Raw genomic sequence first — 25434 nt, forward strand, 5'->3', positions numbered from 1 at the left:
GGCCAACTGATTGTGCGACAATGTACTGTGTCCCTGGGAATTGTAATTGCTCAGTCGGTTAAAAAAAAAAAAAAGAATATCCAACCGTTGCTGATAACAGCACACGCTGCATTTTGATAGTATAAAGCAGGGAACAGACGAAGTCACGCAAGTTCTTAGTATGACTTAACCCCCCGAAAAATAAGAAAGGAAAAGAAAGGAAAGCCTGGGGCTGAGGGAGTGTTACAGGGAGCGAATTGCTCAGGACTTCAAACACAGGGAGTCATTCTGTCAAGGGGAGGGGGCGGGCGGGGGCAGGCACTGGGCCTCTCGAACAAAGTCCTCCTCTCTTTGCTCCCTCCCACTTCATTCACTTGCAAATCAGTGTGTGCCCACAAGAGCCAGCTCTCCGGAGCCCGTAACCTTCCCATCCCAAGAGCTGCAGTTTCAGCCGCGGCAGCAAGAACAGCAGAGTCGGAGACCTCAGCGGCAGCGGAGGCAGGAGCAGCCTGGGCGGGTCGCTGGGTCTCCCCGGGCGCAGGAAGGCGAACAGAGGTGGGTTCGGTCTCAGTTGGCGGTGGTGCATGCCTTTTTTTTTTTTCTCTCTCTCTCTCTCTCTCTCTCTTTTAATTCTGTAGCGTTGATGGAAGCCAATCAGAGAGAGAGCCCTCTCCGCCCGGTGGGTGCCGCACGCCGGAGTTGGGAGGGATGCTCAGCCTGCGAGCCCGGGTCGGGGCGGGCGTGCGGGTCCGGCTGCGAGGGCGGCGCTGCTGCCGCTGCCGCTGCCGCTAACCGGCGCCGGTTTCCGGGAAGCCTGGGCCCCGCTCCTCCGCCTTCTGGTAAGACCCATCCGCGGTGGGGCTTGGTGGGGGCATATGTGACGGGGCCGCGGGGATGAACCCGCTGCCTTTCTCTCCACCGGCAGAGGCTGCCAAGGGAGCTCCGGCATTTGCAAAGTTGGCTGGTCAATTACCAAGGGCGCTGGTGCGTGCAGGACCCGTGGAGCCGTTTGGGGCTTGATTTATTTCCACCTGCCCACATCACAAGGGTCTGCGCGGGGGCTGCTTTGCTTGAGTTACATTTCTTGGCTTTGGGGGTAAAGCAGAAAATCAGGTAGCTTGAACACTCCCGAATGCTCCCAGTAGGGAAAACTTAGGCTGAAGAGATGATTTGGCTCAGAGAAGAAGCTAAAGAAAACTGTTAGCTTGCACGTTGGGGGCAACGCCTGCCGGCTGACATAGGACAGAAATGCTTAGGTTGCAAGGAAAGTCCAACATTGGACTTCGAAAATGGAGCACACTGTCCAGGGAAAAGTCATGTGGAAGACGCAGCTCGCTCGTGCTCTTTCACGGCTGGTCAGGCAGAAATCCGGGAGATAACGCCTCCCCAGGACTGGTTAGAGAGCAAACCAAGTGCGTCTGGTTTTAGGTGTCCGATGCAGGAAAAGTGGAGCCTCCAATGCTTTAATCCCGTAATTTAATAAGAGGGAACGTTACTATGTTGTGTAGGGCAGCAGTTGCAGGGCTGGGATTACTTCTTCCGTAGTTATTCTTCAGCCAAGAGTTATTGGAGATCTCGAGATGGGAGATGCTGGAGAGGTCAGCGTGGTGCTGAGAAGTGTTGTCGCTGCTGCAATAAAATCCATATTTTATGGGGAGTTATATGCAGGTTCCTGTTAGAGAACGGGGCTGTTCACCTGAGTTAACTACTGAGAACACTCAAGTACCAATAAGTTTAATCATCTGGAAGAGCCACACAATTCTCTCTCCCTCTCTCTCTCTCTTTTTTTTTTTTTTGGTAAGGACATTTTAATTATGATATTCACACTATGAAGGTGTATCAGCCCGAGTTTCAGTCAATCTTCATTTTCACTTACTGAAGCACCATAATGTGGGAAAGAAGGGGTTTTTTTTCCTGCAAACAAAGTGTTGTTGGAGTGGCTGGTGTGTACATGTCTGGTTGCTCTGGAAGGATGCACATGCAAAATATGGGCTTTCTGAGTGGTTATTATCCAAGGGGTGCAAAATCCTCCCTGTGTGGGAAAAGGAACACAGGGATTTACCTAGTTAATGGACAACTCTTCTAAGAATGGAGAACAAATAAGCTTATACAAATGATGGCCAAGGATTGCTTATTTCGTTTCTTTTTTTGCTGATGCTTTTACCTGAAAAGGAAAACCTTTAGGATTCTACTTAAGGAGAGAGAAAAAAAAAAATCTCTTCCAGTTTGGCTTGAGCATCATCCTTTGTGTAACAGAACTTGCTTGGCTATGCGTTTGCTATTTTTTTAGAGAGCGAGAAGACAAGTTGTGAAGGAATGGGATATGATCAAGCAGATGTCTTCATTTTGTCATAGAAGGAGGGCAAAGTTTATGCCAGAGGCCAGATTTTCAATGCTGAGCTCAGAAACTTAAAAGAAATCCAACAATTTACTGGAAAAAAATGCAATCACGCAGAATTGTATCTCATCCCCTTTTGCTCTTTGGTGTGTTCTAATTAAAAAGGTATTGGGGGGAAATAAAAGGCAGATTTTTATATTATGTGTTTTGATGGTTCATGGCATACTTTAGAAGCAGAGGAAGTAACCGATTTCTTCAGAAAAACCTGAGAGGCAGCAGCACATTTTTAAAGGAAAACAGCAATGGTTTAGTGCTACTGTACTTGTCTACAATTATCTTTTGCTACCATTATAAGTAAGTGACAGCCTGGTGTCTCTGTAGGGACTTTTAGTCCCTTTACTATCTAGCTTTTACATCAATTTATTGCAATTACATTTCTTAATGCTAACTCTGCAAAGATAATATACAGAAACATAATCATTTCCTACCAAGGTGCCTACTATCAGAAAATACGTATATTACCTCCTCCACCCACCACTTCCATCAGCTTTCCAAGTGTAACTTACTCTGAGGCACTCTTCCTTTTTATGCAAAAAAAAAAAAAAACTATCTTGCAAAATATTGCCCCGATACACTTGAAAGAGCTAATATCTCTAGACAGCACAACTACAGTTCCAGACATCAAGTGCACTTTCTTTTAACAAGTGTATGAATAAGTTGGAACAACAGGTCCTGAATATCTAATTAGAGCTAACTGAGTAACTGTCCCACATAGGGATAAAAAAAAAAAGAGATAAATATAACAACCTGAATGAAACCATGTCTCTCCCTAAGGAAGTAAAATGTGTGGTCCCCACTTCTGGCCCTTACTTGCTTTGCAGTCATGAATGCCAGCTTACTGAGGCTGCATCCTGTGAACTATGGAAACTTTTTTTAGTTGGAAGGGACCTCTAGTGGGTCATGCCATGCATTTCTCCCTGCAGTCCAGCTGCATCGCGGGTTTTGTTATCTAAAATAAAAAGCACGCAACAGCTTTCTCTTCACAGACAAGTTAGTATTCTCCAAGCCCTATCTTGATACTTATGACATGTCAAAACCATTATTATTGCTGTCATTTGTATAGTTCCTCTAATTTAAGGAACTCAAGAATGTTTGCATAGTTTCTGGGTATCTAGACTTTTGGTAACTTTTCTATGATTCTAAATGAAAGCAATGGCCAATTAATAAAAAATTCCCCACTATCAATATAAGGTAAGATTTTTCCTTATTTCTGATCTTGCCAAGACTGTACTTCCTTCAATCAAATTCACTTAATAATAATAATGGCATTATAGTTATGACTCAAAAAATTCCACATGAAGAACTCCCACCACTGAACCAATGTTTGCAGAAAAAAAAAATTAACCTTTCAGAGATCCATGAACATTCACAAATTATACTGAACTAGAGGCTTCTAATTTAAAGAAGTCCCCACTCAAATAAGTATATATTAAAAAATTCCAAAAGACGTTTAGATGCATGTGTCACTCTTATTCCAGGGTGGGGGTGGTTTTTATTTCTCTCTTTGATGTATCACAACACATTTTAGGTAACCTACTTCTTAAAAAAAAAAATCTGCCTGGAACTTAAAGTAAGATATGGGGGGTGAATCAGCCTCTTCTGCTGACAGTCTGCAGGTTTCAACTTCCAATTTAAAAATCTGTTCTAAAGTTTGAAATGTGTTCCAAATGAGATAACATCCGGCAGAAGCCAGTTGCCTGTGCTGTAGCTTAGTCACAGCAACCCATTCTTTGGGGTCAATCAGAATTAGGGTCTTGCTTATAAAAATAACGAGCAGTGACTCAGTCTGAATCGCATTTTTAATAGTGTTTTAGCCTAGCTAGTGTCTACTGAGCTTACGTTATTTGCTTCACAAAAAAGGTGAAAATGTAGATAATCAAACCTTCTCTGGTTAAAAATTTTTTCTGAATAATGCTTCTAAATACAAAGACACAAGAACATCATGCTAATAGGGAAATTGGTGAAAGAAGAAAATTAAAACACACACACACACAGAGCACCCAGTTGTGACACTGTTCCATTAATATTAGAGAAGAAATAAGGAAATGCAGGTCTTGGGTTGATTTTTTTTTCTCTTCATTCTTTTCTTTTTTTTCTCCACTAGGATTATTGTTTTATTTTGAACACAGATGAAAGTTTGAGGCACTTTCCTAGATCTAAACATTATTTTTGTTTGAGCTTTCCTCTTAGGAAGATTAAACTGGCCTACATTTTTTAAAGTTCCTATTTCTAAGGAACGCTCCCTTTTTTCAAAGCAATCATATGAGAAACGAGGTTCTCCCTAATTCAGGTATGGAGCCAAATGTATACAGTTTTTGTAACCACATCACTCAAAAAGAAAGGAGCTAAGTTAAGAGGGGAAAAGTATACATAACCCTTCAAAAAGGTGGTGCACCTTCATTTACTACAGAAGTAAATGTGGTAAGGCTCTTTAAGCCAAAATGATTGGGTCAGAGGAGACCAGATACAGCCTGTATTCTAGCTGTTCAAGACTCAACTCTCCAGGAAATTTTTAACTCTTCCAACAAAGAAACTAACTGAAGAATGAATGCTATAAGCACACATGCATAAATGTAGAGTAGACGCATATGTACAGGGGTCTATGTCTCCCCATCCCTACAGATTATTAGAGATTATTTTACTTTGTTCATCTGTCTAATATCTTTACACTAACACTGTTGGGTGTTCATTTCATCTATTAATCAGATCACCTTGCTGAGATTTATAAGAGGAAGAGTTTAATTAAAGCCAGAATGTTGTTACATTTGATGTGCAGTATAAATGGGCAGCATGGGTCCCAAGCTTTTCCTATCATATGCAGTGCTATCTTGTGGAAGAGAACAACTTAGGAAGAAAACGAGGAATAGAAAGCTCACAGGGTATGATTTATCTTCATATGTCATCATTTGAAAGAGCACTGTGTTTTTCTCTTTCTATAATTCCCTAATTTGGTAGATATGCCCAAAAGATGTTCAGGAAACCTAATAAGTTATAAGAATGGAAAACAGCAAGAAAAAACTAAATTGAGAAGATGTCTCAAGTGAGTAAAATGAAAAGAGATGAGGAGGTGAATTTTTACATACAAGGAAAACATAAGAACAGAAATAGAATCAAAATTGCCATTTTTACACGGGATACATTTTCCACTTTATAAATACTGCTACTATTAAATACAACTTTATAAACATGATTATGTCATTAACATGCATATAAACACTATGCTTCTCTACCATGGAATGCAAATTTGAAAGTTATCCTTTAAAAAAAAATCATCATATAAAGGAAATGATCCTACATGGATCATAAAATAACCAGAAAAGTATGTTTTTTAAAAAGTTGTCTGAAATCTCAGGAGAATCAAAGAAAGATTTTCTAAGTGCTTTGAAGAATATCAACTCTTTTCCTTTTATTATCTTTATTGTCCTGCAAGCTAAATAGTTATATTGTGTGTCCTTCTGACACCTGCAACTCGAAGTATATGAAAGTGATAAAGACCAAATGTAAGTCATCCATTTGGATTCTGCACATAGTATAGCACAAAAAAAGACTGAACTAGCAAGACAGCACAGCTCCACCCCATACATGCCTGGTAACAAACATGGCAAATATATTTTAAAATGTGTCTGAATTTAAAATTTGGCTGAATATATATATCTATACATACATACACACAAATTTAAAAAAAACTGACCAGTAGGCTCAGAATTTTTATATATCCAAATAACAAGGATGATAATTACAAAATAAATAATAAACCTTTCCTGAGCTTTTCTATGTCACACACTGTTATAAGTATTTTATGTGCATTCTGTATGTTAATAAATTACAGAGCAAGTCAAAAGGAAGGTGTTATACTTGTATCCTCTTTATTCAGCCCTTTTTAGTTTGAATTTCTAGGAAATTTCTGTTTGAGCCAAGAACTTAATGAATGTGCTGTTAACAAACACTTGTGATATCTTAGAAGTAAAAGTGTGACTCTCAGAAATACAGAGCAGCAGAGGCCATGAGAATGATCTGATTATTTTGACCAGAGCAATGAAGATTTTTAAGGCTGAGAAAAATGTTTGTAGGTTATTCATTTCTGAAAAACCACTTGGAAGCATTCATTAGAGTTTATAATTTAGTAAAAAGGATTGTGTGGGCCCTTTTTCTGCTCATAATAATGGTACTTTTTATAAGATACTAAATCATCTTCTGCCTTCAAAGAGAGAGCCTCAGGTTGGAGGGGGCACTTCAGGAAGGTAGCTAAAAATGACAACTATTTCATTGACAGAGGGCATCCCAACCTCACGGCACCCATGACAGCATCACTCCTTTCTTAGGGCATTGACAAACTGGCTAGATACATAGCTTTTGCAGACTGTAGGTAGAGTTGAATAAGACTGTATTTATTTCCCACCTTATTTGATGGGTAAAAATAATTACTTTCTTCTTTTATGATTACAGTTTTATTATTTCATTACCATCACAGTTCAATATTTGTTCTGAGTGGTTTCTTTACCAGTAAAATTTCACAAGAAAAGGCAGGTGGGAGGTGGGGAAGGAGGGAAAGCAGGAAGGAGAAAAGAAGAAAGACATCCTCTCAACTATACAGTAATATTATATGTGGTTGACACTGATGAACCATTTTCATTAAACTCTCTTCTTTCTATTACCACCATTCAAAAAGTCACAGCCTTCATGGACAGTTTGACAATTAGAAATATTATCAGAGAGTGTCAGACATAGAAAAAAGCTTAGAAATGACTTTATCTAACACCCATCATTTACATTTGAGATACCTGATGACCAGAGACATGAAGTAACATGGATAAACTAAATTCATCTTGTTCTTTATCTCTATCTATCTCTTCTGTAATTTGACTTCTAGCATTCTGGCATTAAAAATTCTGGCATTAAAAATTGAAAGAGGAAATTTAAATTTACAATACTGTTATTTACAAATACGCTAAGAAGGAGCAGACATGGAAACTAAGGATTTGGACTTCTTTAGGAATTTTATGTGTGTTCGTACCCTAAAGCTCCTATTGCAAAAAAAGTATCAAAATTTTCCTTCAAAATTCTGACCACTAGGGGACAAATGATAACATTTAGGTTTTTGTTTTATTTGTGATGATTTAACTGTAGTTTTGAGTGAACTTTATCTAAAGCAATGATTCCCCAGGCTATCCAAAATCAGGTGTTCATCTTTAAAAAACAAAAAAGTTTATTGGTCAGTGATCAGATATGAAATATGAAAAACACAACCTATTGTGTTTTTCATAATTTAATTTATTCAGTTTAAAGGACTCACAGTGACCTTCTCACTTCTTTGGAGTTAAAATGTCAATTGTTTTCATGAAAGTATATGGATAAATTATGTTGTTTTTTTCCCCTTAGCAAAATTAAAGTCTGGCAAGCAACCCAATGTCAACCCTCCCCACTTAAAAAAAAAAAAAAAACTGTTAATGTTCCATGAAATCCAAAAGTCTGAGGATCACTGGGTTAGATAATGAATAACATAATGTTGAAAAATGATCGACTTAGTTCTTTTTCTTGTTTGGATAAATAAAAAAATTAAAGGGGAATTATAATGATAAACCAAACAGATGGCCAAAAAGATAAACTAAAGACATTCAATCAAGAGGTATCCTTGGATCCCTTAATTAAACTTTATAGAGATTAATAATAATATTTGGAATACTAATGCAACGTTTGACTATATGAATAGATCCTCCAAAAGTGTGCTTTTCGAAGCTTATGGCTGGAATGTGCCAGCAGCAATGAATTCACCTACTTGATTACACAGTGGATTATTCAGTGAAAAATAAGAAGTTTTAAAATTATATCTTATTTTTTTAACCCAGCTCAATTTAAATATATACATTATAAAAAGGGTATAAAAGTTTTTTCCCTAAAAGTTAACTTTATATAACTGCAGGCAAACACAAACTTTCTAAGGTGCTGATTTGTACGTTAAGGTATGCATTGTTACATCAAAAAGCAATTGCTTTCTAGCTCACAGTATAGATTTCAGTCATGAAAATGAGCTTATATTTTTATCTGCAAAGGTTAACCTTCCTTAGCAGGATTGAAAAAAGAGAGCTTTATTAATCTACTATCATCCCTTTTATAAAATGTTTGAAAATGCTCAATTTCACACTCAAGTAAAATATTCTAAGCTCTTCTTAGCAACAGGTTCTAATTTAACCCAGATCAAAACGGTGTGGTGAGACTAAGTAATCACCACAGCAAAATGATAAAACTCACCAAGACTGGTGGATTACTGCTGATCCTAATTTAAATCAAATAGAACTACTGTATTTCCCAGCAATTATTCTCATATTAAACTACTTGTTTAAAAGTATCTAGTTGGGATTTTGTCAGCGTTTCATAAAAAAAATTAATTGTATGAGGGAGGCTTTGTGATAAATATCAGTTCCACAGTTCCACTTTCTGATTCATATCTGCCCTTTTTATCAAAAAAGAGATGTTTGGGGCAGGTCCTAATTAAGTCAGCAGAATAAAGGGGTCACTTACTGGTTAGTGTCATCAAGAGGAGGTGGTCCCAAACCTCCAGATCCAGAAAGTACCAGCTCTGCTATAATTTTTGCATTTAGGGAAAGTTATATTGACCTGCAGGTAAACTGCCTTTGAAATAAGCACAGGCATGTCAAATACAGGTCCCACATTTTAAAATTTTGTCCACAAAACTTCCTCAAATTTGCTTTTAATTCTAAGATGTCACATTACAAAATATCTTTCCAAATAGTACCATGGTTTATTTTTCTTACAAACTTGGCTTTTGAATTTAAATGTGTATTCTGAAAAAAACAATGCAGTTAAGTAAAAAGATGACCCCAATAGAGGAAAAGACACTGCATGATGTCTAGTGATCATGTGAGTAACTACTTTCTCACCAAACAGAATGACTTTATTTAAAATATAAAGTTGAAAGCTACATAAGAGTAAAATGCTCTCAAGCAACTGAATTTAATGTGATGCAATGAAAGATTTTTACATAGTGGACAGAGAGGGAAGAAATCATTGAAACCCTATGCTGGGTGAATTGGGCACCAAAGAACAAGAAGTTTGCTTTGCCCCCTGGATGTTCTTAACATTAATAGAACATATATTTGCTTCCCAATTTGTCACTAACTTAAAACATTTTTAAATGCCTAATTTTTTTTTCTCAATATGACAATCATGGCTGTTTAGAGGAACCAATCATAGAAAACAAGAGCCAAACCTGCCCTGCTTTGTAATTAAGAAACAAGCAATAATATCCAAGATGATATTAAGAAAGACTTTAAAGCAAGGAGTGTATTTGGGGCTGCGTGTTAAACTCAGCCACCCAGAGAAGCAGCCACGAGGCTCTGACTGCTCAGAAGATGCTGCGCTTGTCAAATGCTCTCCAATTTAGTTTTCACCTGATTGACAAGTGCTCCTAAAAACAATGCCAATTGGAAATTTTCTTGATTCCCTGCACAGTAAAAGCCCACATGATACAAATATAAGATGCCTTGTGGAATGAATAAATCTAGGTTGGGGAGAAAGGAGAAAATGGTTTTAAAATACCACTTCTTCCAGCTCAAGATCACATTTTTAAGATGAAGGCATCACTAGCGAATGTAAGCATATAGTGAGGGCTCAATAAATGCTTATTGTCTGAAATTCTTCTCAACGAAGCTGCGAAAGAATCTCTTAAATAAATATTTCTCCAATTTATTTCCTTTTCAAGTTTATTCCCACTAGTGAAAAAAATATAACTTTTCTATCCTGTGCCGTAGTTTTTAATAATTCTGACTCCTTTAAAAGGAGCCAGTTTCAAAGGAAACCCTATCAATGGTGTCCTGAGAGCTAGAGGGACTAAGCATGTAAATAGAGCTGCCCAGCTTTCAAAATCGGCCACCAGACCTCTTCTTCCTCCAGGCAGATTTTTATTAAACTTGGTATTAAACAAGGTTGCCTGGAGCCTGATTAACAATTTATGCCTTCTTAAGCAGATTAGCAGTAGTCTGTCATTTTGATTTTTTAATTCTTAATTTGTGTTTGGAAACAAGATGTACCTCTGAGCTTAACACTTTCAATCTATGTATTTTATTTTTCAGAATTCAAACCTAAACTAAACATTGCTCTTTATGAATTTTTTTACAGTTTTAGTATCCATGTGTGTTATTATATAGTTTCTATGATAAATAAAGCAATTGCTTTTTTTGCTAAGTGTGACTTCTTTTGACCTCTCAGTCAAGTAATCCTAAATGTTCTTTTTAAGATATTTTGAATCTGTTACATGAGCAAAAATAAGAAAGATTACTGGGAAAACTGAGTAGGATGACAATAAAAGCTAATACTTAGAGAGCACTTACAATATTTCAGGCACTATTCTAAGTGTCTTACATGAATTTAATCTTCACATCAACGTTCTGAAGTAAATACTGACAATCTTCCAATTTTAAAGACAAAACTGGCAGGCAGAGCAGTTAAGCAACTTGTCCAAGGTCACACAGCTAGTACCTGTCAGAGCTTAAATTAAATCCTGGCACTCCTGATAGCCCATACTCTTAAATATTAAATTCTTGTGTCTTTTATGCTTAATATGCATGTATGTGTATATACCCAGATAGATGGATAGACAGATTCAAATGTGTATATCTCAAATCCAAAAATAATGTCAAAGGTGTAGGAAAAGTCATAGCTATATATGCAATATATATAACATGTACATATTTCTCAGGACTCAAAAATATAATTAGAAAATAAAAAACATCTTTCCTTCCCGTGCCTCAATGAATTTATCAGGATATTCACATAACAAGTTATAATTACATAGTTATAATAATATATAATTATAATTATATATTATTATATATCTAATTATATATATAGTTATAACTATATATATAATTATATAGTTATAATTAATTATAGCCAAAGCAGCAGATAGCCTCACAAAAGCCTTTGAGCTTTAGGCCTGGCTTTTCACTTTAATCTGAGTCAGTCTTACAATCACTTACTGTTGATCCCAAGGGGAACCTGGCAAGAGTTTCTGGAAAGTTCAGACTCATCACTTATTAATTTATTCATTCTATAATGCTTATTGGGATCCTCCTGTGCCCAGTGCTGTAGAGACACTGGGTGACAGGACAACATATACTAGCACTTTGGGGGAAACGATTAGATTCTTTCCTCATATTCTAAGCAAGATAAACCCCATATGAACTAAAAATTGAGTACAAAAACAAAACTGTAACATTACTGACAATTAGATAAATAGATATGTATAATCTTGGGATAGTAACAGACTTCCTAAGCATGAAGCCAGAACTTGGAAACAAAGTGAAGGAAGACAGCAAAGCGAAGGAAAGCACGCTCTATTAATAACAGGCCACAGTGCCAGCTTTGTGCAAAGTGAACAGGGCATTTGGAGTTGATTCTATTTTGTCTTTTCCCCATACTTACACTTTACATGAACATGGAAATTAGCCTTTAGTGTCAGGTTACATTATGATTTACACAGTCTCTATTCGTGTTCAGATTTGCTTTTTGACTTCCTGCCCCAGCTTAGAAAGAACTACCACAACCCTCTCCACTACCAGAAGCTTATTACTTAGAATATTTCCATGTTGCTTCTTTCTCTAATCTCTACAATTCCCTCAATGAGTTTGTTGTACAACACAAAGGAGAAATATGTTTCTACATGAAATCATTTTACAAAAGAAGACCAGCTGAAATTTAAGATCAGGCAATGGCATTTCAATTCAATTCAATTCAATTCAACTCAATTCAATTCAATAATACTTACATGCAAGGCATTGTGTTGGGTGCCATGGATAACACCATGCATTGACATCAAGTTGGTTACAATATGTATTTAATACAGGTATACCTCAGATTGTGTGGTTTGGTTCCAGACCACTGCAAAGAAGTGAGTCACGTGATGCTTGGTTGCCCAGTGCATGTAAAAAGTATGTTTACACTACACTATACTCTACTTAAAGTGTACAATAGCATTATGTCTAAAAAAAAGTATATATCTTAATTAAAAAATACTTTATTGCTAAAAATGCTAACCACCATCTGAGCGCTCACAAATTGTAATCTTTTTGCTGGCAAAAGGTTTGAAATATTGCAGGAATTACGAAAGTGTGACAAAGACACAAAGTGAGCAAATGATGTTGGAAAAACGGCACTGATACACTGATAGACTTGCCTGATGCACGGTTGCTACAAACCTTCCAACTGCAGAAACACAGTATCTGGGAAGTGCAATCAAGCGAGGTGCAATAAAAAGAGGTAAACCCATATTAAATATGACTGTTAAAAACTACCATTTTAGAAACTTATTCAATGAGTAGATAGATATTCTGTGAGGACTGAGTGTTTCAGTCATGAAATTGGTTAGGATCTACCATCGCTAAGCCTAGAGTTGAATGTATTCAAGCCTAGAGCTTGAATGTATTCAAGCTCAGTTCCAATAAACAGCTATCCTGGTTGCTCACCTACAGTGTCCTCACTCCTCACTGACCAAATCTCATTGAATTTTCTGGGAAAAGGACAAGAATCTGTTTCTCCAGGACACTTTCCCTGACCTCCACTCACCCGCCCTGCCCTGCTTAGATTTCTCACTGCATGATCCTAAAAGAGACTTTACTTAGCCTCAGTGCAACTGTAAACACATTATTTCAAAAGTCTCTACATGACTGCCTAGGTTTCATCTATCTCACTGTAAGCATCGCGAGAACAAGGCCTAGCACTGTTTTTGACAAATGGCAAAACACCTCAGATGTCTGTTGAAAGAAGAAATGGAGAGTATTCATTATAAACTTCTGGACTACAGTTATGTGCTTTTATATCATTCATGCTAAATGTTAGTTTTCTTTTCTCGTAATCTGATTTCCTTTGGACATATTGTAGGAATACACTTAAGAAGCAAGAAAGGTCAGTGCCAGCCACCTAGACTGTCCAGACCAAGGGGATGCACCTACCAGAAGAGTAACATCCCCAAGATGACCTTGGTGCCTTTGGCCAAATGTCTGAAACAGGGTTACAGACCACGTAACTGATGGGTCTCCTAAGACAATACTTGAATTTTTGATTTGGGATGTTTTCTTATGTAAAAGTTGCAATTTCTTTGGTCACTCTATCCCAAGGCACAGAATTGTTAAGAGTTTTTATTTATGTGTTCAGGGTGAAAACTGAGGCTGTACATTTTCTCTCTTTGGTGTAGGCTAGTATGATAAACCTTGGTTATCTTTCGGTTTATTATCCACCCACAGTAGTACATCAAATGGAATCTATGAAACAATCTATGGAACACTCTTACGTACTTCTTTTATGAGCAAAATCATTTCCCCCTAAATTCCTACCCTGGAAATGTTTCTTGAGGTTCCACAGGAAGTCTAATACCAGATTCTACGTACCTTGTTGTAACCTTGAACATGACTGCACAAAATAGATTGAATTAAATTCAGCTGATTATGTATTCTTGTTTCATTCCTTAAGTGGCAGTCAATGCATGGAATAGGATCTCCATGAATATTATTTGGCAATGAAAGGTGCAGTTCAGCCCAGCTCTGTCTGAGCACGCCAAATGTTTCTGAGGTCTGAGATGAAGTGGGAGAGGTTTGGATAATGTTCTTTATACCTCCCTATTTAATGTGATATCCATCAGCCCAAAGCCAAAGGTACAGGGAGAATTTTAAACTTACTAATCAATTGAAGTTAGTTTTACGTAAGTGGATTTCCTAGATTAGAAAAGGTACTATGGTACATTCTGGCAAATTTGTCTATTACACCTCACCACTATGGGAAATTACAACTTCCGAGGAAACGGAGTAGAACTAGGGGTTCAGAAAAGTTAGGAAAGTGATTCCCAACACTGCTTTTCTGACTCTGCACCATTCCTTTGCTTGACACTTTCAACCTTGCGTTAACACAAGTCATCTAAACTGTGCAGGGGCAGTCTCTCCCACACTTCACATCCTCAATTTTAGAATGATAAGCAGGGAATTAAAGGATTTTCAGGAGTGATTAAGCTAGCAGGGGTAAAGGGGAAGCCAATAAGTAAGCCTATTAACAGAGGAAAGGCGATCAGAAAAGTAAGTTACAGTAATTCATGTTCAGCATCTTAAAGATCTGATTATTTCTTACTCTTTCTCACCAAGTATTTTCAGCCTGTATATTAGGATGTTTGGGGCTATGAGTAAGAGAAAAATCCCATTTCAAACTGGATTAAGAAATAAATAAAATTACATTTTACCTAAGAGACAGTTCATAGAAAAGCAGGCTCAAAGTGATCCATGGATGAGAGGCATGATCAAAAACTCAGCATCTTTCTATTTATCCCTCCTGCCACCTGCAGCATCAATGTCATTCAACCAATGGTTTCCCTCCAACTTTGAGACAGGCCTACATTCTTCCTTATTCTTGTCTAGCAGAAGAGAGAGATAAATGTCTCTCACAATCAAGGATTAAGGGTAGTGTCCTTCAGTCAGACTGGGCCAGTCCAGGACATATGACCACTCTTAAGATATTATTAATTTCTGGGAAGTCTCATGTGCCAATTGGCTTTTTAGATTAAAGATCTATTCTTGGGATCAGCTTCCCTTGGTTTGATTCGTGTGTGTGTGTGTATGTTCAGAGGAGGAAAGATATCTAGACAAAACTAGGATTCTATCAGGGAGAAAGATGAGAAATGGAAGCTAGGTAGTTAACTAACTCTCTCTACTGCAATTTCAACCCTGAGAATCAGTATTGCTCTCAATGAAATACCTAAGTGTTATGCAAGTGATGGACTGGATGGAATTCGGTTTCATAAAGCATAGCTTTAGAAGTAATAGGTAAGACCAGAATCGACCTTTTCCACCAGGTGAGGGTTACCTGCAAAATGGCAGCTAGCAGGACACTAAACCATTTGAAGGACCTCTGTTCCTATCTTTTATTTCACTCTGTGTGTGAAGTGAGGTTTCTAGTGTATTTGTTTTGGGAATAGACTGACTAGAAATACATCACTGTCCAAAAAGAAAACATTTTTTTTCATCTAGGGAGTTGAGGCTTAGCTAGCTGGAAGGAAAATATAATTTCATTTTGTTCTCATAGTCTCATTTAGAAAATAACCTTAAGAGATTCAAAGGACATCCTGCCATGTGAGCACTCTCCTTGGTCTCGAGGGGCCTGGCCTGGGCTTTAACTTTTCTAGCATTTTCTGAAGTATTTTCTTAAGCAACATTTTTGCCTTTAGCACTGTCCTAACCACTGGAGCTTTAAGAAACCTTTAAAAGTGTTATTTAAAAATAGCATCACAAAACAATTTTCTTTTCTCTGCCTTACTAAAAATATCCCAAATCTGTCTTTAAGAATTTTTCTTCTTTTAGGTTTTATTTGAAAGGCAACTAAGCTGAAATGCAGATGTTTATCTAAATCCAAGTCAAAACAGTATGTGGAATAATTATAAAATACAAAAATGAAAACAGAGTGCTGGCCCTGCTATCTGGGTAATTTAAGGCAAAAGTGAGGGTTTGGGGGTTGCTTTTCTTTTTTAAACAAATGCCTTTATGTGGACGTGATGTATGCCACACAACAGGATGTTACAGAAACATCCTGTAATAAAGTTAGAATCGAAAATCTTACATTTTTTTTTCCTCGTCTTATTTGTATTCCTTCAGAACTGACCTTGCCACAGTGTGAATTCACTTCGCCAATGCTTAACTATGACAAGAATGTCTTTTTTTTGCCTAGCAATTTAGGGACAGAATTAAGGAGCCATGACCATAAAAGCTTCAACTTTAATTAGGAGATGAGTTATATGTGAAATTTTGAGGAAAGGGGGCTTCTTTATCACTGAGCTCTTAAAATGTCCTACTCCTGAATGACAATGGCAGTCCCAGGCCAACTGTGTATGTACAAAACCTTCCCAGTGGGCAGGTGACCCTGTTGGATGTTACTCTTAGTGCAGTTCTCGCCTATAAAATGTTAATGGTAGTTTCAACTTCAAAAGCGTCTTGTGAGGAGCAACTAAGACAATGCCAAGCATGTAGGATGCACCTCAAAACTGTTAGGTGTTTTTTTTTTCCTGCTGCTGCTGTTGTTATCATCATTTCTTCCAAATTTTCCATCAGCTTGAGGGTCTTGGGTATTTTTAACCTGCTGCTAGTTTTTTTTTTTTTTTTTTTTTTTAATTTCACTAATTGGGACGAAGCATCACATTTTTTATGTCACCAATGTAATGTGTCACTGGGGGCAGCATGCCCATAATTCTACTCACGGAAACGTGTTTGGGCTGACACAGTGCATGTGCCAAATGTGGCTTAAATTCAACACAGTTCCCCAGAAAATCTGCAACCGGAGATGGGGGGGGGGGCCTTGCAAAGGTGTGAACTGCAGCCAGAATGAACTAAAAATGGTAGATGCGAGTTCTGTTCAGCACGGCGTTGTCTTGGCTTGTGGATCTCATTCTAACCTGACAGCCAGCCTGCCCTGTGCATGTGGTAGTGCGCGCAGGAAAAACGCAAGAGATCACAACTGTGGCATCGGAAACACGCGGCACTGGTGTGAGAACACACACGCACGCACGCAAGCCAGCTCCGCCACCGAAACACCGAAACACCTCCAACACAACGGGGGGCCTGAGGTTCTGCGCCAAGATGGCGACGTCAGAGGGCCCCGACCTCACCTCCGCCCACGGACGCAGTGAATCCACCTACGTGTGGAGGGATTCCTCGGAAGAAAACCTCAAAGCTGGCTGAGCAGCTCCTGGCGGAGAAGGCCCACCCGGAGGCAGGTAGGAGAGGCGGGGACCCATCCCGCCAGGAACGCCAGCCCCCCGCGCCGCAGCGGGGCGGGAGCGCGCAACCCGAGCCTCTCCCTGAGGAGGGAAGGGTGTGAGCCCCACCTCGCACCTGCGCCTGAGGGGAGCCCCCAAAACACCTTTGAAAACCCCCGGGCTCCAGTGCAGCAGACCCAGGGGGCTGAGCTAGGGGAGGAAGCGCTCCCTAAGGGCTGGCGGCGCGCGCGCAGACTCACCTGCCGCAGGCGCGGAGCGGGCCTCCGCGAGGCGCGGGCCTCCGCGAGGCGCGGGCCTCCGGCGGGAGACGCGCGTCTTCTCGCAGCTTGGCTTGGGCCTGAGGCGCCGGCGGCCGACTGGCTCACACGTGGGGCTGTCGGGGCGCTTCCCCAGAGGGGGCCTCCGGGCATACCTCCGAGCTCTCTCTGCCGCGCCCCAGCTGGGGGCGCCATCTTCTCATCTAGGCGCTCGCCCTCCTCCGCGTCCCAAGCGCCGTGTCTCCGAGAAGGGACCCTAGACGGGCGCCTGGTGCCCCAGTGTGCGAGGCTGGGACACGCCCCGGTTTCCTGGCTTTGGTGGCCGGGGGCTTGCGTTCCTGGGTCCGGCGGGAGGAGACAGTTACTGGCCCCCAACCTGGACACTGCGCAGTGGGATGGTGCACACACGCGTGCCCCCACCCCCTTTCTCCCCTTCCTCCCCTTCCTCAACCCTCCCCCTCCCTCAACCTTTTGCCCCACCCCCACCGCCTCCTCTCCCATACCTCTCCCTGCACCTCCGTCTTCTGAGAAAGAGGCTCATTTGCTTGGCCTGGAGATTGGGCTTGAGGGGCAGGTTTCAGATCTGGCCCAGAACTAGAGGCCTAGGGCCCTGCTCTCAGGGAACTGATGCGCTCTTAGGGATGGAAGGCCAGTACACGCCATCTGCACTTGACCTCTGCCTCCCTGCAGCTCAGGGGTATCTTCCAGACAGGGCTTATACATACCCTCATCTGGAGCTCTGATTTCTGTGACTGCTACCCAGGGGTCGCCTGGCACTGGAGGCCAGCGGGTCTTATGCTTGCAAGTCCCATAGGGCTGCATATATGTGCATGATCCTTTTCCATATAAGGTTTACTTTTATGTTTATAAATAAAATTATACAACTATAAAAATTTGCAATTAAGTTGCTTTGTGTTATGAGAATAATAATAAAGTTAAATCTATTCAGAACAAAATTAGTATTACTTAGAGACTTACAGAAAATGTTAATTCCAAATTTCATTTCATGTACATAATTTTTGCAGAGTATATGTGATCAGTATAAGACAATCAAGCATAAAAATTACCTTAGATTAAAATATGTGAGGAAAGTTGAATCGAAATGAGTTCATAAACAAAAGGAATGGCATAAGATTTCTGACTATGAAAATGATCTCATCCCCATATTTTTAGTTGAGGTATTGTGGCCATTGAATTGCTATTGTATTAAGATTCCATCGGAAAATTTTCAGAGTGATTTGATAGCTTGTTTTAGTGTTAATATTTACAATTGGCCAGAAATTACGTTCTTTAAAACAGCTTAAGCTGATAGTAAAATGTTTTTAACTATTAATATGAAGAAATACATAGATTTTTTTTCAGTATTATTTTGACGTGCAAGCAAAAAGATTGAGGCTTTCTCTGGTAGATCATGAAAGATTAATGTGTACGTACTCCACCCCTGATATTGGTACAACTTCAGCTAACATGCTTTTTCTCTGAGGCTCTGGTTCATCCCTAAATTCCTCAGTTGGGGCACTTCTGTAGCTGGCATTAGATTTCCCAGAAATCTAATTCAGGTAGCGCTACACCAAGCCCAGGTCAATTCCTTCGCAGTCATTCCCCTAACATGAATGGAGAAAACCGTTGGAACTGCAGGTCTCTCCTGGCAGGTCTCCAATTTTAAGATCTCCTGAAAACAATCTGTTCATCAAAAATAAGACACACAGAGACACACAGAGCCAGATGAGTCTAATTCTCTATTTCTCGAACTCTGTGATATGGTATTACTAGCGGTATGCTCAACTTATATTATTAAACACAATGCTTATTCTAGTTTTCAAATTATTAATTCAGATTTAAGTGGTTTCACATTTTTTCCCTAAAAACAGTGAGTGACTACAGGTGGTATATTAGTTTTGGGGATTGTATCAGATACCGCTCCTGCACCATTTCAGATCTCCTTACTTCCTCTGACTCTCATTCCTGCCACTGCCATGACAACCAATTCTGCACAAATTCTGACCCAATTCTTGGAAATGCACACCTTCCCTTCTGCCCTGGGGCTTCTGTGTTGATGCCACAGAGTGAGACACCACAGGAACCTGTTGTCTGCTACACTGTATACAACACAGGAGTACGGGCAATTTGTTCCAGGAGGTGAACCTTTGACAAATCAGTGGTGGGAGCCTATGGAGAAGTGTTTCTCCCTTTCTTCCTCAGGAGAGATGGTCCTGAGATGCGTTTCAGAGGGTTTCTGGGAAGATCCCATGCAGTGGTGGCCACCTTGAGAACGCTTTCTTGTATCGGTTCTCCTTCTTTCTCTCTTTGCTGCTCCAAAACTCTGCTTTCAGGAAAAACATTCCCCTAAAAAGTATTTGCATATTAAAAAATGGGGGGAATGAGTTACAATTCTAAAAAAATCAAGGCTGGTACTGGAAGCCAGCGGGCTTAAGCTTGCTGTCCCCTAGGGCTGCATATATGTGCATGAACCTCTTTCATACAAAGTTTACTTTGATGTTTAAATAAAAGGCTGGTTGAAGGTGTTTTTATAGCCCAACTATGTGCCCCTGAACACCTCCCTTTGCTGTTCCCAACTACTGTTCTTCTGATGGCCATTCATCCATTCATATTCACAATCATTTATTTGTTCATTCCTATTTTCAGTGAGTATTTATGGCTTGCCTACTATATGCTAGTGACAGCAGATACAATGATGAGCATAATGCTTGTTTCCTTCACTGAAAACTTTACATCTCCAGGCAAATTCTCAAAAAGGACTGGTAGGGAACACAATGCATTTTCCTCAAATCAGAAAGCACAGATGCAAGCTACTTCACCGGCTGGATAATGGATGATAGGAAAGGACATTAGAACCCAAACAATGAAAGCACAGAAGGAAGGCTGCAATACACCCATTGGAGAATCTCCCAAGCAATACAAATCTCAGACATTCAGAGGTGAAGCAGTGTACCGTTTACTGCAAGAATGAAAGGGCTAAAATGAAAACTACATCTCCAGACCACACACAAGAGAACTAGATATTGGTGTCTCCATCCTGTGTGGAGCTCAGCCAGAAAACAGAGCTGCTGCTAAGCTGTTGGGTGAAGGGCTCTGGAGAGTGGGTGGTGGGATGGTGGGTAACGGAAAACAACAGACTGTTAAGTAGAGGAAGCCCAGCCTGAGCAGTAAACTGCTGCTTAAACAGGTTTAAGCAGAATGTGATTGTATGTCTTTTTAACAGCCTCTAAAAGTCTTTTTTAAAAAGGCTTTTCGGAAGTAGTTTCCTCTTTTCCTGTTGTACTGTCAGTTGGCAGATGCCTCTGGGAAAGGGGGATCTGCTTTCTGAAAGGCTCTTAAATAATGCTGGATAAAAATTACTTTTAAAGCTATCTGCTAGATAGCACCTTGCCCTCTTCCTCTTGCCCTCCCCAGCACCTCTCTGTTTCCCCAGCCCTATCTGATCTGCCAGTTACTTTCTTCAGAAACCTCTCTTGTTCTCTTGACACCTTTGCTGACATAACATTTCGTCCCAGCAGGCAACTGCCAATTCTCATTGGAAAATGATTGCTAAACATTTCAGACCAGCTCACAAGAAGTGTTCCCCTCTCTGCCCATTGGCACCGTAGAAACCACCATTGTTCCTCCGAACTGTGAGCCCAAGCCCTTCTCTTTGTAACTCTCCACCCCGTGGCCTTCCTGGGTTCTGCAGCAGAGTGAAAGGGGAGGGCCCGTCTTCAAAAGATGATGGCTTACTAGAGGGTGCCTTGAGGGCACAGAAAGGTGCACGGAAGGAATCTGTACCTTAACAAAAAGCAAAATAACAATAACAACAACAACAGAAACTGGACAGCACAGCAGGCCAGGAAAAAGCCAAACGCACTGGGCAGTGCTGATGATTTCAGAAAGAGGTCACAGGGGCATATCAAACAACCAAGTCATTCTTGTTTTTAACGTTTTTCAGGATTAAATCCTGCAGGCCATTTTCATGCATCTTAAGGGGAACAAAATATCATCCATATATTTTTAAAGGCATTAATTAAGTTTAGCTCTGACACCCAGGAGTAATGGTCCCTGACCTGAGCCCTGACCTCCAACTAAGGATTTCGGGTGAGGCTAATGGTTGTTGCACAACCAGATCTGTGTCACATATTGAATATAGGTCAAAAGATGACTGCTCTCTGCAGAAAACAAAATAACCTTTCTAAGACACCATTTCATATTAGCATAGGCCCATATGCCCAGGATCAGAAAGAAATTGCATTGTATCTAAAAGAAATCACTTTGGGAGAAAATCACATTTGAAGCTAAGGCGTTTGGCAATGGAACTACATTTCTGTAAGCCTTTATTTACTGATTGCAGATAAATCTTGACCTGAAATTAATGAAAAATGTGAGCATATCCTAGTAAAGTTTTGGAAACTCATATAAACTGACAATTTTGAATGATTTTATACTATGACTTTCCTCTTGCTACTTTCAAAATGTCTAGCATAAAAAAGTTTGAAACTTTGATGTAAAAAACATTGCAATTCATATTAGCTCATTCCTGAAATCCAATGGAAATGGATCAAGTCACACATATAACAGTGATTAGATTTAATTGTTTTCTATCTAGTTGCTACAACTGAAATTACAGTACTGCTGCTGAGAAGATATTTTACCCAATTTTGGATAAAATTGGCAAAAATGAGACCTATAAATTCCTCTCTACTATAATTCTCTCTGAATATTCCCTAGAATGATATCTATCACTAACTTTAATATATTTTAACTATAATTACAAGAAAAGCCCTTTGGTAAGCACCAATCAACTAGTTAGTGATGGTTTACATGATACTTTACTTTTTCATTGCAAATATTTAATGAATTTTTAAATCCTTTAAATACAATATCACATAGAATTAGATATTACCTTTATTGAGCTATATATAATAAATCGTTGCAGGTATGAGTATTATTCAACCCATTCTTCAATATCCCTGAAATAAGTTAAAACATTTAACTTTGTTAGTGAAAACATGCCATCAAGAATGCAGTGAAATTGGTAAATTTGGGGGAAGTGTCACTATTTAGGCAATAGAAAATGTAAAACCAAATAGCTTGGGCCCAGTTCGGTTCCACCATGTAAAATAATGCTGATTAGAGCAAATCAGTGCTTTGAAGATGTAGCCCAATCAAATTTAACTCTAATAAAGTTAGGTAAATTGAGAATTCTACAGATGGTGTGCAGGAGACTCATTACTCATTCCAAAACAGACTTTCAAGTTTCCAGGTCTAAACTAAAGAGCGCTGCCACAAATAAGCGGATTCAGGCGTGACTAAGTTTAGGAGTCAGTCTTATGTGGATTCCCACCATCCATGTGACCTTGAATAAATCATTCAATCCCTATCATTTTCATTCAATATCCTACTTCTTGAAATTATTGTGAGGACTAAATGAGATGCGTTGTAAGGCCATCACATGGTTCTTGGCTCACAATAGGTACTCAATAAATCTTGGCCATTTTGATTAATAGTATTATTTGATGATGATGATATTGATTGATGATTATTCTGTACAAGTAAAAACATGACTCCTGGATCCTCCAGTCACGCACTCACACACACACACACACACACATACACACACACATGGAAACCAGCCAGCTCCCTTCATAAAATCAAACCTGTATCATCAGATTTGACAGTCAAGGGAAAAGCTCCACATGGGAACCAGGAGACAAGATGACCTAAAACCTGTTTTTCCTGACAATGGCTGTACTGTAAAACATAGTTACCATTGTGAAGAGAAGAAAGCTTTTTGATTTTTTTCAAAACCTATGCCCCCTACACCAGAAGTATAAAGAGGACTTACATGTTTGCAAATTCTACCAAGCAGCCTACTGTATTACTTAAATAATTCATTTACGCACTTTCAATACATTTTTATAACTTATATCTGACTTTTTTTTTGAGAAGTTGAGGTTTAAAAAAAATAAATGAGACAGTTTCTGGGCTTAAGAAATTTGTTTGCAATCTAAAGCTTATTTTCTTGATTCAGTTGCACAAAACCATTTCAGTAAATCTCTTGGGACAAAAATCCGTTGTTGCTTTTAATACAGGAGTCAGCAATCTAAGGCTCTCAGGCCAAATCCAGCCACTGCCTGTTTTTGTATGGCCTGCAAGCTAAGAATGGTTTTCACATTTTTAAATGGCTGGGAAAAAAATTAAAAGATTAGTATTCAATGATAATTATATAAAATTCAAATTTCAGTGCCCATAAATATAATTTTATTGTAACAAATCATTCATGTATTATCTATGGCTGTTTTCACACTACAACAGCAGAGCTGAGTAGCTGCAACAGAGATCATGTGGCCACAAAGCCTAAAATCTTCACTTTCTGACTCCTTAGAGAAAAAGTCTGCCATCTCCTGCTCTAATACAGCAAGCCCTATTACCAAAAAAAAAGAAAAAAGAATTGTGTGTGTGTGTGTGTGTGTGTGAGCAACCTCCAACTTAGGAACAAGGTTTTATACAAAAAATGCATTTAAAACTCAGTTGTCCATGAGAACCAAATAATAAATGACAGTTTGATTCCTAGGCTAGCCCACAAATGCTGATTAACTTATAATTTATTTGAAGTGTAGTACTAAGAGCCTGAGTTATGAAATTTGGAAATAGTAGTAGAGAAGAGGAGAAAAAAAAATTCCATAACCTTTTCCTGATTGTAAGGCTATAGCTGGACTGGATACACATAGTTCTTCTTGCTGGGTATTCTCATGCTCTTTGAGCAGAGGGACCTTCTCTTAGGTATTTTTATATTCCTCACAGTATTTAATCAAGGGCATTTATAAGTGCACAGTATATACTTGTTAAATGAAATGGAATCTGTTTTATTTCTATGTTCTGTGTGTTGAATAGTCAACATGGCCTCAATCTTCCCATATAGTCCCTGTCTGTCTCCTACTATTAGGCATAATTTTCATAAATTTGGATCCTTTTTTAAAAAAATAATCTTTTTAACTTTAAAACCTAGACCAACTTTTTGAATGCAAAAACAACACACAGTAAGAAATACATTTTACATCACAACCGAATGTACATATTCACATATGTTTATAACCTAAAAGCTTCATCAAAAAAAAGAAATTTACTACATGCAAAGCTGTCTGTTCTATGATATACTATTCCATTTAATTATTTTTAAATTCTCTTCAGACTTACTAATTTGGTTTCTGGACCAGCTAATGGGTCACAATCTACAGTTTGAGAAACTGAGTCTAGATTTTTCTAAATAAATAACTGAACACTCACAAATGAATTGAGTGAATCAGTTTTTTCAGGACTATTAATTGAGCATCTTAATAAGAGCCTGGCTCAGATACCATGCCAGACACTGAGATGTTGTGATCAATAAGACACCCTCCCTCACTTCAAAGAACCGGGTCTTTAGGTGGGAAGGTAACAAGGAAAGGGTAAAAGATGTGGAGTTTGAACACTACTCAGCTTAACCAGAGGGTATACACAGGTTACAATATCAAGTTCCCAGCAGCAAGTAAACAAATCCCAGTCCGAAGCACAGTTTTCCTTCTATTAATATTTTAAGTAACTTTGGATTTAGGACATGGCTTCCTATTCTGCTATTTAGATAGATCTAATCACTCTCCAAAAATTTAAACCAGTTTTTGAAAGTAGAAAAAGCCTTAAGATATATTTAGCTTAAATACAGATATAAATTGAGCGTAAGGATAGATGGTACTGGAATTAGGCATGTGGAAGTTTCTTTGCTTAAACAGAGGAGGCACTTGTTTTTTCCATTATCATTAAAGATTTTAAGTTTATTTTATTTCATTTTTATAACCAAATTTCTAAATAATATTATTATTATAATACATTTGAAATTGCAAAGCATTTATAATTGTGGAACTACTAACTTGAAATATACTTGCAATATCTTTTTATAACATTACTATTTTAAACTTAATTATAATATATTGTCCAATGATGCAATTAGACATTTTATAAGTAGAGAAATTCACAAAAACAAAAAAAAGTGCACAATACTGAATTGT

The 25434-nt window shown here is 38.8% G+C and overlaps 1 protein-coding gene across 3 annotated transcripts in view; it reads left to right on the forward strand.

Annotated features, from left to right (window-relative positions):
• Nucleotides 1-239: 239 nt before the first annotated feature.
• The window catches only part of CDH6 (cadherin 6), a 120823-nt gene continuing 95628 nt past the window's right edge, over nt 240-25434 (forward strand). Inside the window, exon 1 of one of the 3 annotated variants that reach the window (XM_010977635.3) lies at nt 240-534. The gene's annotated coding sequence lies outside the window, so the exon portion shown is untranslated. Of the gene's footprint in view, nt 535-684; nt 819-16737; nt 17139-25434 lie in introns of those variants that run through there. The other 2 variants (XM_010977636.3, XM_010977637.3) reach the window with 2 other exon arrangements.

The sequence above is a fragment of the Camelus dromedarius genome, chromosome 3 (assembly GCF_036321535.1).
Source record: "Camelus dromedarius isolate mCamDro1 chromosome 3, mCamDro1.pat, whole genome shotgun sequence".
Taxonomy (NCBI): domain Eukaryota; kingdom Metazoa; phylum Chordata; class Mammalia; order Artiodactyla; family Camelidae; genus Camelus; species Camelus dromedarius.